At 37.6% G+C, this 17,626-nt stretch overlaps 1 protein-coding gene across 1 annotated transcript in view; it reads right to left on the bottom strand.

Moving 5' to 3' along the window:
- The window catches only part of LOC124042115 (KN motif and ankyrin repeat domain-containing protein 1-like), a 36,134-nt gene extending 19,002 nt beyond the window's left edge, over positions 1 to 17,132 (bottom strand). Inside the window, exon 1 of the mRNA XM_046360455.1 lies at positions 16,921 to 17,132. The gene's annotated coding sequence lies outside the window, so the exon portion shown is untranslated. The remainder of the gene's footprint in view (positions 1 to 16,920) is intronic.
- Between the last annotated feature and the right edge of the window lie 494 nt (positions 17,133 to 17,626).

Raw genomic sequence — 17,626 nt, 5'->3', positions numbered from 1 at the left:
ACACACACACACACACACACACACACACACACACACACACACACACACACACACACACACACACACACACACACACACACACACACACACACACACACACTCTCCATGCATACAGAACATACTGTGCATCCATTCATAAAGATCACTTACATACATGTGCATACTACTGTAAATAGAATAAGATAAACTGGACAGTTTTATCTCCATCTCTTCATTCAAATACTTAATCATGGACATTCTTACTGACAGTTGCGGTTGCTTCACGTGATGTATTGTTGTCTCTACCTTCTTAATGTTTGTACCATGTTGTATCGCTACCATGCTGTATGGCTACCATGTTGTATCGCTACCATGCTGTATCGCTACCATGCTGTATCGCTACCATGCTGTATGGCTACCATGCTGTATCGCTACCATGCTGTATGGCTACCATGCTGTATCGCTACCATGCTGTATGGCTACCATGCTGTATCGCTACCATGTTGTATCGCTACCATGTTGTATCGCTACCATGTTGTATCGCTACCATGCTGTATGGCTACCATGCTGTATCGCTACCATGTTGTATCGCTACCATGTTGTATCGCTACCATGTTGTATCGCTACCATGCTGTATGGCTACCATGTTGTATCGCTACCATGCTGTATTGCTACCATGTTGTATCGCTACCATGCTGTATGGCTACCATGCTGTATGGCTACCATGCTGTGTTGTCATGTGTTGCTTAATCCCAGCCCCCGTCCGGAAAGGAGGCATTTTGCCTGTTCCTAGGCCGTCATTGTAAATAAGAATTTGTTCTTAACTGACTTGCCTTGTTAAATAAAGGTAAAATACATTTAATAAAAAATATACTGTGTTAATGGAATGTATTGACACACAGTTCTTGTTACACACACAACACACAACCTGTGACCCACAACAATCCACACACAACCTGTGACCCACAACAATCCACACACAACCTGTGACCCACAACAATCCACACACAACCTGTGACCAATCCACACACAACCTGTGACCTACACCAATCCACACACAACGTGTGACTTATCCCCTATTCCCCAGGCTACACACATCATCGTTGACACCAATTGCCCCCCAATATAAACAAACAATACAAATCTCAGTACAAAGGTAGATGGAGACATTGTGGTGCCAGGCCTTTTCACTGAGATGAACGTAGTCTTTGAACACCTGATCAGGCCTGGGGCTGTGACAGCAGAGGGTATAGACCAAGGCACGTAATCTTAATGTTCACAGGTGACTGTTGACAGAATACTCTATTATCTTCAATGGGGTGAAACAAACAGAGACATCTTAGGAAGGAAAGAGAAGGGGAAATGTCAATCAAAACAAACGGTCTTAGGAGTTTTAGTGAAGAGAGAGAGAGCAGGGTGTTGACTGAGACGCTCTGTTACCTCTAAGATACTAAACTGTACACACATGTCTATCTATTCTGTGGTGTGATTACGTGATAATGCCCGAGAAGCAGGTGATTGGAGGATTAATGGTCCGGATGTTGTTAGGACAGAGACGGAATGCCGTTTTAACCAATCAGCATCCAGGATGAGGCTGCTGTATGAAGCTATGTACTGTACATAACTGTTCCCATTGTAACGGCCTTAAACTAACACATAGGGACCTCCTCAAGCGGTTCAGATGTCTTGGCATAACGGTTAAGGTGTTGGCTTGACATTTGCTGGATCTTGGTTCGAGTCTTGGTCGGACTTCCCCCAAACAATTTGCCACACTGTGGTGCATAGCTAATTAGAAACTTTAACTATGGTGCATAGCTAATTAGAAACTTTAACTGTGGTGCATAGTTAATTAGAAACTTTAACTATGGTGCATAGCTAATTAGAAACTTTAACTGTGGTGCATAGCTAATTAGAAACTTTAACTGTGGTGCATAGTTAATTAGAAACTTTAACTATGGTGCATAGCTAATTAGAAGCTTTATCTGTGGTGCATAGCTAATTAGAAACTTTAACTGTGGTGCATAGCTAATTAGAAACTTTAACTGTGGTGCATAGCTAATTAGAAACTTTATCTGTGGTGCATAGCTAATTAGAAACTTTAACTATGGTGCATAGCTAATTAGAAACTTTAACTGTGGTGCATGGCTAATTAGAAACTTTAACTATGGTGCATAGCTAATTAGAAACTTTAACTGTGGTGCATAGTTAATTAGAAACTTTAACTATGGTGCATAGCTAATTAGAAGCTTTATCTGTGGTGCATAGCTAATTAGAAACTTTAACTGTGGTGCATAGCTAATTAGAAACTTTAACTGTGGTGCATAGCTAATTAGAAACTTTATCTGTGGTGCATAGCTAATTAGAAACTTTAACTGTGGTGCATAGCTAATTAGAAGCTTTATCTGTGGTGCATAGCTAATTAGAAACTTTAACTGTGGTGCATAGCTAATTAGAAACTTTAACTGTGGTGCATAGCTAAGTAGAAACTTTAACTATGGTGCATAGCTACATAAGAACTTTAACTATGGTGCATAGTTAATTAGAAGCTTTATCTGTGGTGCATAGCTAATTAGAAACTTTAACTATGGTGCATAGCTACATAAGAACTTTAACTATGGTGCATAGCTACATAAGAACTTTAACTATGGTGCATAGTTAATTAGAAACTTTAACTGTGGTGCATAGTTAATTAGAAACTTTAACTATGGTGCATAGCTACATAAGAACTTTAACTATGGTGCATAGCTACATAAGAACTTTAACTATGGTGCATAGTTAATTAGAAACTTTAACTGTGGTGCATAGTTAATTAGAAACTTTAACTATGGTGCATAGCTAATTAGAAGCTTTATCTGTGGTGCATAGCTAATTAGAAACTTTAACTGTGGTGCATAGCTAAGTAGAAACTTTAACTATGGTGCATAGCTACATAAGAACTTTAACTATGGTGCATAGCTAATTAGAAACTTTAACTATGGTGCATAGCTACATAAGAACTTTAACTATGGTGCATAGCTAATAATTAGTAGGACATCATCACGATGTCGCCAGATTGACTTTAGATGAGTATAACATTAGCTAGAAGGACTGGGTTTATCACCACTTTAGGGCCACCGGCAAAGGGTGGATTGAGAATGTTCATAACAATGGCATGACACGAAAAGTGACAAAGGTGCAACCTATGAATAGCTACAGACATGACTTTAACTATGGTGTTATAGCTACAGACATGACTTTAACTATGGTGTTATAGCTGCAGACATGACTTTAACTATGGTGTTATAGCTACAGACATGACTTTAACTATGGTGTTATAGCTGCAGACATGACTTTAACTATGGTGTTATAGCTACAGACATGACTTTAACTATGGTGTTATAGCTGCAGACATGACTTTAACTATGGTGTTATAGCTACAGACATGACTTTAACTATGGTGTTATAGCTACAGACATGACTTTAACTATGGTGTTATAGCTACAGACATGACTTTAACTATGGTGTTATAGCTGCAGACATGACTTTAACTATGGTGTTATAGCTACAGACATGACTTTAACTATGGTGTTATAGCTACAGACATGACTTTAACTATGGTGTTATAGCTACAGACATGACTTTAACTATGGTGTTATAGCTACAGACATGACTTTAACTATGGTGTTATAGCTACAGACATGACTTTAACTATGGTGTTATAGCTACAGACATGACTTTAACTATGGTGTTATAGCTACAGACATGACTTTAACTATGGTGTTATAGCTACAGACATGACTTTAACTATGGTGTTATAGCTACAGACATGACTTTAACTATGGTGTTATAGCTACAGACATTACTTTAACTATGGTGTTATAGCTGCAGACATGACTTTAACTATGGTGTTATAGCTACAGACATGACTTTAACTATGGTGTTATAGCTACAGACATGACTTTAACTATGGTGTTATAGCTACAGACATGACTTTAACTATGGTGTTATAGCTACAGACATGACTTTAACTATGGTGTTATAGCTACAGACATGACTTTAACTGTCTTTGTAAACACTTAACATAGGCCAGGCCCTGTTGTTACCTCACATCCCAGCAATAAGGTCTTACATTATGCCTGGGAAGAAAAAACTTCAACTTGCTCAACTTTCCATTGGCTCAACTTACCCCATGGCCATTGGCTCAACTTACCCCATGGCCATTGGCTCAACTTACATTTACATTTACATTTAAGTCATTTAGCAGACACTCTTATCCAGAGCGACCAACTTACCCCATGGCCATTGGCTCAACTTACCCCAAGGCCATTGACTCAACTTACCCCAAGGCCATTGACTCAACTTACCCCATGGCCATTGACTCAACTTACCCCATGGCCATTGGCTCAACTTACCCCAAGGCCATTGGCTCAACTTACCCCAAGGCTATTGGCTCAACTTACCCCAAGGCCATTGACTCAACTTACCCCATGGCCATTGGCTCAACTTACCCCATGGCCATTGGCTCAACTTACCCCAAAGCCATTGACTCAACTTACCCCATGGCCATTGGCTCAACTTACCCCAAGGCCATTGACTCAACTTACCCCAAGGCCATTGACTCAACTTACCCCATGGCCATTGGCCCAACTTACCCCATGGCCATTGGCTCAACTTACCCCAAGGTCATTGACTCAACTTACCCCATGGCCATTGGCCCAACTTACCCCATGGCCATTGGCCCAACTTACCCCATGGCCATTGACTCAACTTACCCCATGGCCATTGACTCAACTTACCCCATGGCCATTGACTCAACTTACCCCAAGGCCATTGACTCAACTTACCTCATGGCCATTGACTCAACTTACCCCAAGGCCATTGACTCAACTTACCCCAAGGCAAACATTTAGACTATATTAGCCCACACAGCTATAAGTACAGTATGCACATTCATGTTAGATTTAGGACCTAATATTAAAACATATAGAGACTCCAACTGATGTATATAACAATCTTAAAATGATCTACTTTGTTTTTGATACAAGCATCATCTAACAAAATATATGACTTGATGAAAATACGTTTTTTTTTTTACCAAGAGACAAGGGTGGCTCAACTTACCCCTTTGGCCTAACTTACCCCACTCTCCCCTACTGCAGAACAATAAACAATAAACTGTCCGCTGGTGTGGATGCTTGTCAATGTTTATAGTTACAGTATGTATTTATCGCTATAGTTATCGTCCTTGGTGTGTATGGCCCTTACAGTTTTTTCCCCATTTTAAAGGTATTCGAAGAAAGAAGTCTCAATATTTTTCAATGGCTATTTTGGGGCCAATTTAAGGGCTTTGTTTCTCTTCCTGTTCCCACCACTGCTCTGTCCTGTGTATAAATGCATTGGTTTCTCCTCACATCGTTACAAACCAAAAATCTCCAGCCACAGCATTCTTGACTAAAAACCGCAAATTAAATTTGAACTCATGACACTGTTAAAACGGTCACCTCCCTAAGATGATATGTTCTAGAGCACCAAGGCCACCATTTTAGTTGCTGGTTTATGATATTTTCTAGAACACTAAGGCTGCCATTTTAGTTTCTGGTTTATGATATGTTCTAGAACACTAAGCCACCATTTTAGTTGCTGGTTTATGATATGTTCTAGAGCACCAAGGCCACCATTTTAGTTGCTGGTTTATGATATGTTCTAGAACACTAAGGCCGCCATTTTAGTTTCTGGTTTATGATATGTTCTAGAACACTAAGCCACCATTTTAGTTGCTGGTTTATGATATGTTCTAGAACACTAAGCCACCATTTTAGTTGCTGGTTTATGATATGTTCTAGAACACTAAGCCACCATTTTAGTTGCTGGTTTATGATATGTTCTAAAACACTAAGCCACCATTTTAGTTTCTGGTTTATGATATGTTCTAGAACACTAAGCCACCATTTTAGTTGCTGGTTTATGATATGTTCTAGAACACTAAGGCCGCCATTTTAGTTTCTGGTTTATGATATGTTCTAGAACACTAAGGCCACCATTTTAGTTTCTGGTTTATGATTGTTCTAGAACACTAAGCCACCATTTTAGTTGCTGGTTTATGATATGTTCTAGAACACTAAGCCACCATTTTAGTTGCTGGTTTATGATTGTTCTAGAACACTAAGGCCACTATTTTAGTTTCTGGTTTATGATATGTTCTAGAACACTAAGCCACCATTTTAGTTGCTGGTTTATGATATGTTCTAGAACACTAAGGCCACCATTTTAGTTTCTGGTTTATGATATGTTCTAGAACACTAAGGCCACCATTTTAGTTTCTGGTTTATGATATGTTCTAGAACACTAAGGCCACCATTTTAGTTTCTGGTTTATGATATGTTCTAGAACACTAAGCCACCATTTTAGTTGCTGGTTTATGATATGTTCCAGAACACTAAGCCACCATTTTAGTTGCTGGTTTATGATATGTTCTAGAACACTAAGCCGCCATTTTAGTTTCTGGTTTATGATATGTTCTAGAACACTAAGCCACCCATTTTAGTTTCTGGTTTATGATATGTTCTAGAACACTAAGCCGCCATTTTAGTTTCTGGTTTATGATATGTTCTAGAACACTAAGCCACCCATTTTAGTTTCTGGTTTATGATATGTTCAAGAACACTAAGCCGCCATTTTAGTTTCTGGTTTATGATATGTTCTAGAACACTAAGCCACCCATTTTAGTTTCTGGTTTATGATATGTTCAAGAACACTAAGCCGCCATTTTAGTTTCTGGTTTATGATATGTTCTAGAACACTAAGCCACCCATTTTAGTTTCTGGTTTATGATATGTTCTAGAACACTAAGCCACCATTTTAGTTTCTGGTTTATGATATGTTCTAGAACACTAAGCCGCCATTTTAGTTTCTGGTTTATGATATGTTCTAGAACACTAAGCCACCCATTTTAGTTTCTGGTTTATGATATGTTCAAGAACACTAAGCCACCATTTTAGTTTCTGGTTTATGATATGTTCTAGAACACTAAGCCACCCATTTTAGTTTCTGGTTTATGATATGTTCTAGAACACTAAGCCACCATTTTAGTTGCTGGTTTATGATATGTTCTAGAACATTAAGCCACCATTTTAGTTTCTGGTTTATGATACGTTCTAGAACACTAAGCCGCCATTTTAGTTGCTGGTTTTAGATATGTTCTAGAACACTAAGCCACCCATTTTAGTTTCTGGTTTATGATATGTTCTAGAACACTAAGCCGCCATTTTAGTTTCTGGTTTATGATATGTTCTAGAACACTAAGCCACCCATTTTAGTTTCTGGTTTATGATATGTTCAAGAACACTAAGCCGCCATTTTAGTTTCTGGTTTATGATATGTTCTAGAACACTAAGCCACCCATTTTAGTTTCTGGTTTATGATATGTTCTAGAACACTAAGCCACCATTTTAGTTTCTGGTTTATGATATGTTCTAGAACACTAAGCCGCCATTTTAGTTTCTGGTTTATGATATGTTCTAGAACACTAAGCCACCCATTTTAGTTTCTGGTTTATGATATGTTCAAGAACACTAAGCCGCCATTTTAGTTTCTGGTTTATGATATGTTCTAGAACACTAAGCCACCCATTTTAGTTTCTGGTTTATGATATGTTCTAGAACACTAAGCCACCATTTTAGTTTCTGGTTTATGATATGTTCTAGAACACTAAGCCGCCATTTTAGTTTCTGGTTTATGATATGTTCTAGAACACTAAGCCACCCATTTTAGTTTCTGGTTTATGATATGTTCAAGAACACTAAGCCGCCATTTTAGTTTCTGGTTTATGATATGTTCTAGAACACTAAGCCACCCATTTTAGTTTCTGGTTTATGATATGTTCTAGAACACTAAGCCACCATTTTAGTTGCTGGTTTATGATATGTTCTAGAACATTAAGCCACCATTTTAGTTTCTGGTTTATGATACGTTCTAGAACACTAAGGCCACCATTTTAGTTGCTGGTTTTAGATATGTTCTAGAACACTAAGGCCACCATTTTAGTTTCTGGTTTTAGATCCATAATGTGGACACAGACACATTGTTTAGATTTTTGTTCTAGAACACTTTGAAGTTAGCCTGGTCCCAGATCTATTTGTATTAACACCTATAATGTATGGTGACACTGACCATTGTTGGCAAGCACAAACAGATCTGGGACCAGGCTACATAAGTTGCTACAGTAAGACGAAGGGTTGGGAATTGGGCTCTCACACAAGCTTTGTGGAGAAATGTTGCAGAAGACATAAAGCTGTCATCAACATATGAGTCCAGAAGATTCCTGGTATCTCTCGGTTCCTCTGATAAGATCAGATGTTCTTCTCTCCCTTTTCCTTAAAGCGCCAATCTGGAGAAATGGAACCACTCTCAAATTCATAGACCACTATGGATGCAAGGACTGACCATCCATGATATCAAAAAGATAGTTTTAACCATGTTTAGAGGATTTTTAGTGTAAAAAAAAAAAAACATTTACTTTGTTTACAAACATTGGGGTAAAACAAGCTTATATTTTGGATTCTGATGGGGTACAACTGTTGAACTAAGCTCATGAGCCATTTACAAGTTATATTCTTCAAGAATAAATGGGTACATAGTCCAAAAATAGATGTACCTTCTGCAGATTGACCCTTTAGCTGTGGCGGTGGTGGTGTGTGTGCATTTTATTTGTGATTCACTCTAAAGTGCTACTTACAGAATACTGTGGACTGGAATGAATGAATAAATGGTTCCATTAACAAAGCAATCCATCCCACTTCTACATCAAGGTGATTGTTTTATCTTCATGGCACCCTAGTGGGTAGAACAGTGTTAGTTTTGCTCTGTAGTCAGTGTACTAGTTACAGGCATGACTACAGTTGCATCCCAAATGACCTCCCTTCCCCATTTGGTGCACTACTTTCAACCCATAGGGCTCTGGTCAAAAGTTAATAATAATAATATATGCCATTTAGCAGACGCTTTTATCCAAAGCGACTTACAGTCATGTGTGCATACATTCTACGTATGGGTGGTCCCGGGGATTGAACCCACTATCCTGGCGTTACAAGTGCCATGCTCTACCAACTGAGCTACAGAAGGACCACAAGTTGTGCACTAGATAGGGATTAGGGTGCCTTTTGGCACGTACTCTACAACTGGAGGGCACAGTGACTTTCTCATCTCTGTTCTGTTGTCAGGAAAAGGGATATTTTCTTCCTCCAGTTTGGCCATGCTGACTATGTGGTATTTCCAGTACATAACTCTATTCCTTGTCTTCTATTTGGAAATGGTTTAGAAACTCAAGCCAACTTGTTGGACTCCAACCGCCCTTAACCAATCACTGTCTTTCTCTTCTCCCAACTTCCTGTATCTGTCACTCTCTCACACACGCACTCTTTCTCTCCCTCCATCCAGTTTGATTCCCTGTGGTTCTGTAGTGTTCTCTGTGTTCTAATGTCTGTATTCTGTGTTCTAATGTCTCTGTTCTGTGTTCTAATGTCTCTGTTCTGTGTTCTAATGTCTCTGTTCTGTGTCCTATTGTCTCTGTTCTGTGTTCTAGAGAATTTAGATCATTCTGCTATCTCTTCAACATTTTGAGACCTTTGCTTTTGACATGGACTCCTCCTGTTCATGGACTCTTCCTGTTCATGGACTCTGCCTGTTCATGGACTCTTCCTGTTCATGGACTCTTCCTGTTCATGGACTCTTCCTGTTCATGGACTCTTCCTGTTCATGGACTCTTCCTGTTCATGGACTCTTCCTGTTCATGGACTCTTCCTGTTCATGGACTCTTCCTGTTCATGGACTCTTCCTGTTCATGGACTCTTCCTGTTCATGGACTCTTCCTGTTCATGGACTCTTCCTGTTCATGGACTCTTCCTGTTCATGGACTCTTCCTGTTCATGGACTCTGCCTGTTCATGGACTCTGCCTGTTCATGGACTCTTCCTGTTCATGGACTCTTCCTGTTCATGGACTCTTCCTGTTCATGGACTCTTCCTGTTCATGGACTCTTCCTGTTCATGGACTCTGCCTGTTCATGGACTCTGCCTGTTCATGGACTGCCTGTTCATGGACTCTGCCTGTTCATGGACTCTGCCTGTTCATGTATGTGGATGATGCTGCCCTCTTGGTTTTACATTAGAATGAGAAGATATACTAAACTATATCAAATCCAAACCATATGAAATCCATATGAAATCCAAATCAAACCATATGAAATCCATATGAAATCCAAACCAAACCATATGAAATCCATATGAAATCCAAACCAATCCATATGAAATCCAAATCAAACCATATGAAATCCATATGAAATCCAAACCAAACCATATGAAATCCAAACCAAACCACATGAAATCCAAACCAAACCATATGAAATCCATATGAAATCCAAATCAAACCATATGAAATCCATATGAAATCCAAACCAAACCATATGAAATCCATATGAAATCCAAATCAAACCATATGAAATCCATATGAAATCCAAACCAAACCATATGAAATCCATATGAAATCCAAATCAAACCATATGAAATCCATATGAAATCCAAACCAAACCATATGAAATCCAAACCAAACCACATGAAATCCAAACCAAACCATATGAAATCCATATGAAATCCAAACCAAACCATATGAAATCCATATGAAATCCAAACCAAACCATATGAAATCCATATGAAATCCAAACCAAACCATATGAAATCCATATGAAATCCAAACCAAACCATATGAAATCCATATGAAATCCATATGAAATCCAAACCAAACCATATGAAATCCAAACCAAACCATATGAAATCCATACCAAACCATATGAAATCCATACCAAACCATATGAAATCCATACCAAACCATATGAAATCCATATGAAATCCAAACCAAACCATATGAAATCCAAACCAAACCATATGAAATCCATATGAAATCCAAACCAAACCATATGAAATCCATATGAAATCCATACCAAACCACATGAAATCCAAACCAAACCATATGAAATCCATACCAAACCACATGAAATCCAAACCAAACCATATGAAATCCATACCAAACCACATGAAATCCAAACCAAACCATATGAAATCCATACCAAACCATATGAAATCCATATGAAATCCATACCAAACCATATGAAATCCATACCAAACCACATGAAATCCAAACCAAACCATATGAAATCCAAACCAAACCATATGAAATCCATACCAAACCATATGAAATCCATACCAAACCATATGAAATCCATACCAAACCATATGAAATCCAAACCAAACCATATGAAATCCATACCAAACCATATGAAATCCATACCAAACCATATGAAATCCATATGAAATCCAAACCAAACCATATGAAATCCATACCAAACCACATGAAATCCAAACCAAACCATATGAAATCCATACCAAACCATATGAAATCCATACCAAACCATATGAAATCCATATGAAATCCAAACCAAACCATATGAAATCCAAACCAAACCATATGAAATCCATATGAAATCCAAACCAAACCATATGAAATCCATATGAAATCCATATGAAATCCATACCAAACCATATGAAATCCATACCAAACCACATGAAATCCATACCAAACCATATGAAATCCATATGAAATCCATACCAAACCATATGAAATCCATACCAAACCATATGAAATCCATACCAAACCACATGAAATCCAAACCAAACCATATGAAATCCATACCAAACCACATGAAATCCAAACCAAACCATATGAAATCCATACCAAACCATATGAAATCCATATGAAATCCATACCAAACCATATGAAATCCATACCAAACCACATGAAATCCAAACCAAACCATATGAAATCCAAACCAAACCATATGAAATCCATACCAAACCATATGAAATCCATACCAAACCATATGAAATCCATACCAAACCATATGAAATCCAAACCAAACCATATGAAATCCATACCAAACCACATGAAATCCAAACCAAACCATATGAAATCCATACCAAACCACATGAAATCCAAACCAAACCATATGAAATCCATACCAAACCATATGAAATCCATATGAAATCCATACCAAACCATATGAAATCCAAACCAAACCATATGAAATCCATACCAAACCACATGAAATCCAAACCAAACCATATGAAATCCAAACCAAACCATATGAAATCCATACCAAACCATATGAAATCCAAACCAAACCATATGAAATCCAAACCAAACCATATGAAATCCAAACCAAACCATATGAAATCCATATGAAATCCATACCAAACCATATCAAATCATATGAAATCCAAAACCATATGAAATCCATATGAAATCCAAACCAAACCATATGAAATCCAAACCAAACCATATGAAATCCATACCAAACCATATCAAATCATATGAAATCCAAAACCATATGAAATCCATATGAAATCCAAACCAAACCATATGAAATCCATATGAAATCCAAATCAAACCATATGAAATCCATATGAAATCCAAACCAAACCATATGAAATCCAAACCAAACCATATGAAATCCATATGAAATCCAAACCAAACCATATGAAATCCATATGAAATCCAAATCAAACCATATGAAATCCATATGAAATCCAAACCAAACCATATGAAATCCATATGAAATCCAAATCAAACCATATGAAATCCATATGAAATCCAAACCAAACCATATGAAATCCATATGAAATCCAAACCAAACCATATGAAATCCATATGAAATCCAAATCAAACCATATGAAATCCATATGAAATCCAAACCAAACCATATGAAATCCAAACCAAACCACATGAAATCCAAACCAAACCATATGAAATCCATATGAAATCCAAACCAAACCATATGAAATCCATATGAAATCCAAACCAAACCATATGAAATCCATATGAAATCCAAATCAAACCATATGAAATCCATATGAAATCCAAACCAAACCATATGAAAACCATATGAAATCCAAACCAAACCATATGAAATCCAAACCAAACCATATGAAATCCAAACCAAACCATATGAAATCCAAACCAAACCATATGAAATCCATATGAAATCCAAACCAAACCATATGAAATCCATATGAAATCCATATGAAATCCAAACCAAACCATATGAAATCCAAACCAAACCATATGAAATCCATACCAAACCATATGAAATCCATACCAAACCATATGAAATCCATATGAAATCCAAACCAAACCATATGAAATCCATACCAAACCACATGAAATCCAAACCAAACCATATGAAATCCATACCAAACCATATGAAATCCATACCAAACCATATGAAATCCATATGAAATCCAAACCAAACCATATGAAATCCAAACCAAACCATATGAAATCCATATGAAATCCAAACCAAACCATATGAAATCCATATGAAATCCATACCAAACCACATGAAATCCAAACCAAACCATATGAAATCCATACCAAACCACATGAAATCCAAACCAAACCATATGAAATCCATACCAAACCACATGAAATCCAAACCAAACCATATGAAATCCATACCAAACCATATGAAATCCATATGAAATCCATACCAAACCATATGAAATCCATACCAAACCACATGAAATCCAAACCAAACCATATGAAATCCAAACCAAACCATATGAAATCCATACCAAACCATATGAAATCCATACCAAACCATATGAAATCCAAACCAAACCATATGAAATCCAAACCAAACCATATGAAATCCAAACCAAACCATATGAAATCCATATGAAATCCAAACCAAACCATATCAAATCCATACCAAACCATATGAAATCCATACCAAACCATATCAAATCCATACCAAGCCATATCAAATCAATATGAAATCCATATCAAACCTATACCAAACCATATGAAATCCATACCAAACCATATGAAATCCATACCAAACCATATGAAATCCATACCAAACCATATGAAATCCATACCAAACCATATTAAATCCATACCAAACCATATGAAATCCATACCAAACCATATTAAATCCATACCAAACCATATCAAATCCATATGAAATCCAAAACCATATGAAATCCGTACCAAACCATATGAAATCCGTACCAAACCATACCAAACCATATGAAATCCATACCAAACCACATGAAATCCATACCAAACCATATGAAATCCATACCAAACCACATGAAATCCATACCAAACCATATAAAATATCCCATCTATACCAAACCATCTCCAATCCATACCAAACCATATAAAATGTATCCCATCTATACCAAACCATATAAAATCCATACCAAACCATATAAAATCCATACCAAACCCATACCATACCAAACCATATCAAATGTATCCCATCCATACCAAACCATATAAAATCCATACCAAACCCATACCATACCAAACCATATCAAATGTATCCCATCCTTACCAAACCATTTAACATCTATCCCATCCATAACAAACCATATATCTATCCCATCCATACCAAACCATTTAACATCTATCCCATCCATACCAAACCATATATCTATCCCATCTATACCAAACCATATATCTATCCTATCTATACCAAACCATATATCTATCCCATCTATACCAAACCATATATCTATCCCATCTATACCAAACCATATATCTATCCCATCTATACCAAACCATATATCTATCCCATCTATACCAAACCATATATCTATCCCCTCCATACCAAACCATATATCTATCCCATCCATACCAAACCATATATCTATCCCATCCATACCAAACCATATATCTATCCTATCTATACCAAACCATATATCTATCCCATCTATACCAAACCATATATCTATCCCATCCATACCAAACCATATATCTATCCCCTCCATACCAAACCATATATCTATCCTATCTATACCAAACCATATATCTATCCCATCTATACCAAACCATATATCTATCCCATCTATACCAAACCATACATCTATCCCATCTATACCAAACCATATATCTATCCCATCCATACCAAACCATATATCTATCCCATCTATACCAAACCATATATCTATCCCATCCATACCAAACCATATATCTATCCCATCCATACCAAACCATATATCTATCGCATCCATACCAAACCATATATCTATCCCATCCATACCAAACCATATATCTATCGCATCCATACCAAACCATATATCTATCCTATCCATACCAAACCATATATCTATCCCATCCATACCAAACCATATATCTATCGCATCCATACCAAACCATATATCTATCCTATCCATACCAAACCATATATCTATCCCATCCATACCAAACCATATATCTATCCCATCCATACCAAACCATATATCTATCCCCTCCATACCAAACCATATATCTATCCCATCTATACCAAACCATATATATATCCCCTCCATACCAAACCATATATATATCCCCTCCATACCAAATCATATATCTATCCTATCCATACCAAACCATATATCTATCCCATCTATACCAAACCATATATCTATCCTATCCATACCAAACCATATATCTATCCCATCTATACCAAACCATATATCTATCCCATCTATACCAAACCATATATCTATCCTATCCATACCAAACCATATATCTATCCCATCTATACCAAACCATATATCTATCCCATCTATACCAAACCATATATCTATCCTATCCATACCAAACCATATATCTATCCCATCTATACCAAACCATATATCTATCCCATCTATACCAAACCATATATCTATCCTATCCATACCAAACCATATATCTATCCTATCCATACCAAACCATATATCTATCCCCTCCATACCAAACCATATATCTATCCCATCTATACCAAACCATATATCTATCCCATCCATATCAAATCCATACCTTAAGAAATGGTTTATGGGCAAAATGCTTTAAAACTGCACAGCCTAAAAGAAAGTATAATTGCTTCAATTAATTTACTGTCACTTGGTAATCATTGTTTTCTTTTAACAGTTTCCTCCCTATTGTATTTGAGATGTATTTTCATTGATATGTGTATATATCCCCAATGGAAATACGTTTTGAAACTTTTTTTTGTGTCATCCTCAATGAATTGAATGCCATTGCTCTGTATCCAGGTGTGTGGTTGTATTGTGTTCAAAATGGTCAAATAAACCAACTAAAATAACAGCAACAGGGTCTCCTCTCCGTGTGCAGCAGGACATAGTGCTAAAGCCAATAGGATGAAACAGCTGCCAGCGGGTCTTTCACGCAAGGAAGAAAAACAACATGGTATTTTAAGTGTGTGTGTGTGTGTGAGAGAGAGAGAGTTTGTGTGTGTGAGAGAGAGAGTTTGTGTGTGAGAGAGAGGAGTTTGTGTGTGTGTGTGTGAGAGAGAGAGAGTTTGTGTGTGAGAGAGAGAGAGTTTGTGTGTGAGAGAGAGAGAGTTTGTGTGTGAGAGAGAGAGAGTTTGTGTGTGAGAGAGAGAGAGTTTGTGTGTGTGTGTGTGTGTGTGTGTGTGTGTGTGTGTGTGTGTGTGTGTGTGTGTGTGTGTGTGTGTGTGTGTGTGTGTGTGTGTGTGTGTGTGTGTGTGTGTGTGTGTGTGTGTGTGTGAGAGAGAGAGTTTGTGTGTGAGAGAGAGAGAGTTTGTGTGTGTGTGTGAGTGAGTGAGGGGTGTGGTAGACATCTGACCTCTAAAAGTCGACTGTCTGTCAGACGGTCCGATGAATAACTGTAAGGGCTCCAAGTCCAACCTGTATACCTGATTCTCGGACAACCGAATACCCCCTTTGCTATCTACTTGTTATTTAAATTCTAAGTTTAAAATGACCCATGTTTAATTCAAGACAATTAAGGACAACATACATATATTCTGAAACATATAGCACCTACAAGTAGTATCCACCTGGTGAATTATTATAATACAAGCAAGCAGCACAGAACTGGAAGAAACAACAGTGTCCAACTTTACCTTTACCAACTCTGCCCCGGCTTGATCAGAGTGTTCTACCGTAACCTGATGTCAGAGTGTCTACTCCAGTCTGAGTTCCAGTACTTCTCCAGTCGCTTCTCTCAGCCCAGCTTGTCTGTCAGTCTGTCTCCTAGAGGGAGGTACCAACACAGAGAATGGGATGCCTGAGCTGCTTGACAAATTTAGAATCCTCTCATAGCACAGGCTGTACTGTTGTTGTGGGGATGGGTTTCAGAGCATGCCTTTCTCCCTCCGTCCAAATAGACTGCGGGTGGGGGCCTACACTAAACAGCCACACCCACGTTATTAGATATCGACCAATAGGAGCTTGCAGGTGGGGTCCCTCACTCAAAGCAGTGGACAGCAGCTCACTGGAGACCCATGCTGTTGGATGTGAGTTTTCAAAATAAACTCCCCTAGGTAGTCAGTAATGTGTGTCTCCTACAAACAAGCACACTTCTATTTTAACTCACCTAATGGCACTTCATCTACCCAGGCCAAGAGAAATATAGTCCTCCCAGCAATAGAGGAAAACTGAGAAAGTAAAATTTACCAATCTCAAAACAGAAATACTGTACTTAAACAAGTTTGTTCAAACTAACAAAAAACCTTATTGACATAGTCAAAATAATATTCTGCATTAACCACGGCATTTCACTTTCACCGTGTTCCTAACACGGATAGAAAAGGAATTAGCAAAGAAAGG

The sequence above is a fragment of the Oncorhynchus gorbuscha genome, linkage group LG08 (genome assembly GCF_021184085.1).
Source record: "Oncorhynchus gorbuscha isolate QuinsamMale2020 ecotype Even-year linkage group LG08, OgorEven_v1.0, whole genome shotgun sequence".
Taxonomy (NCBI): domain Eukaryota; kingdom Metazoa; phylum Chordata; class Actinopteri; order Salmoniformes; family Salmonidae; genus Oncorhynchus; species Oncorhynchus gorbuscha.
This window is presented reverse-complemented; position numbering and strand designations above follow the sequence as displayed.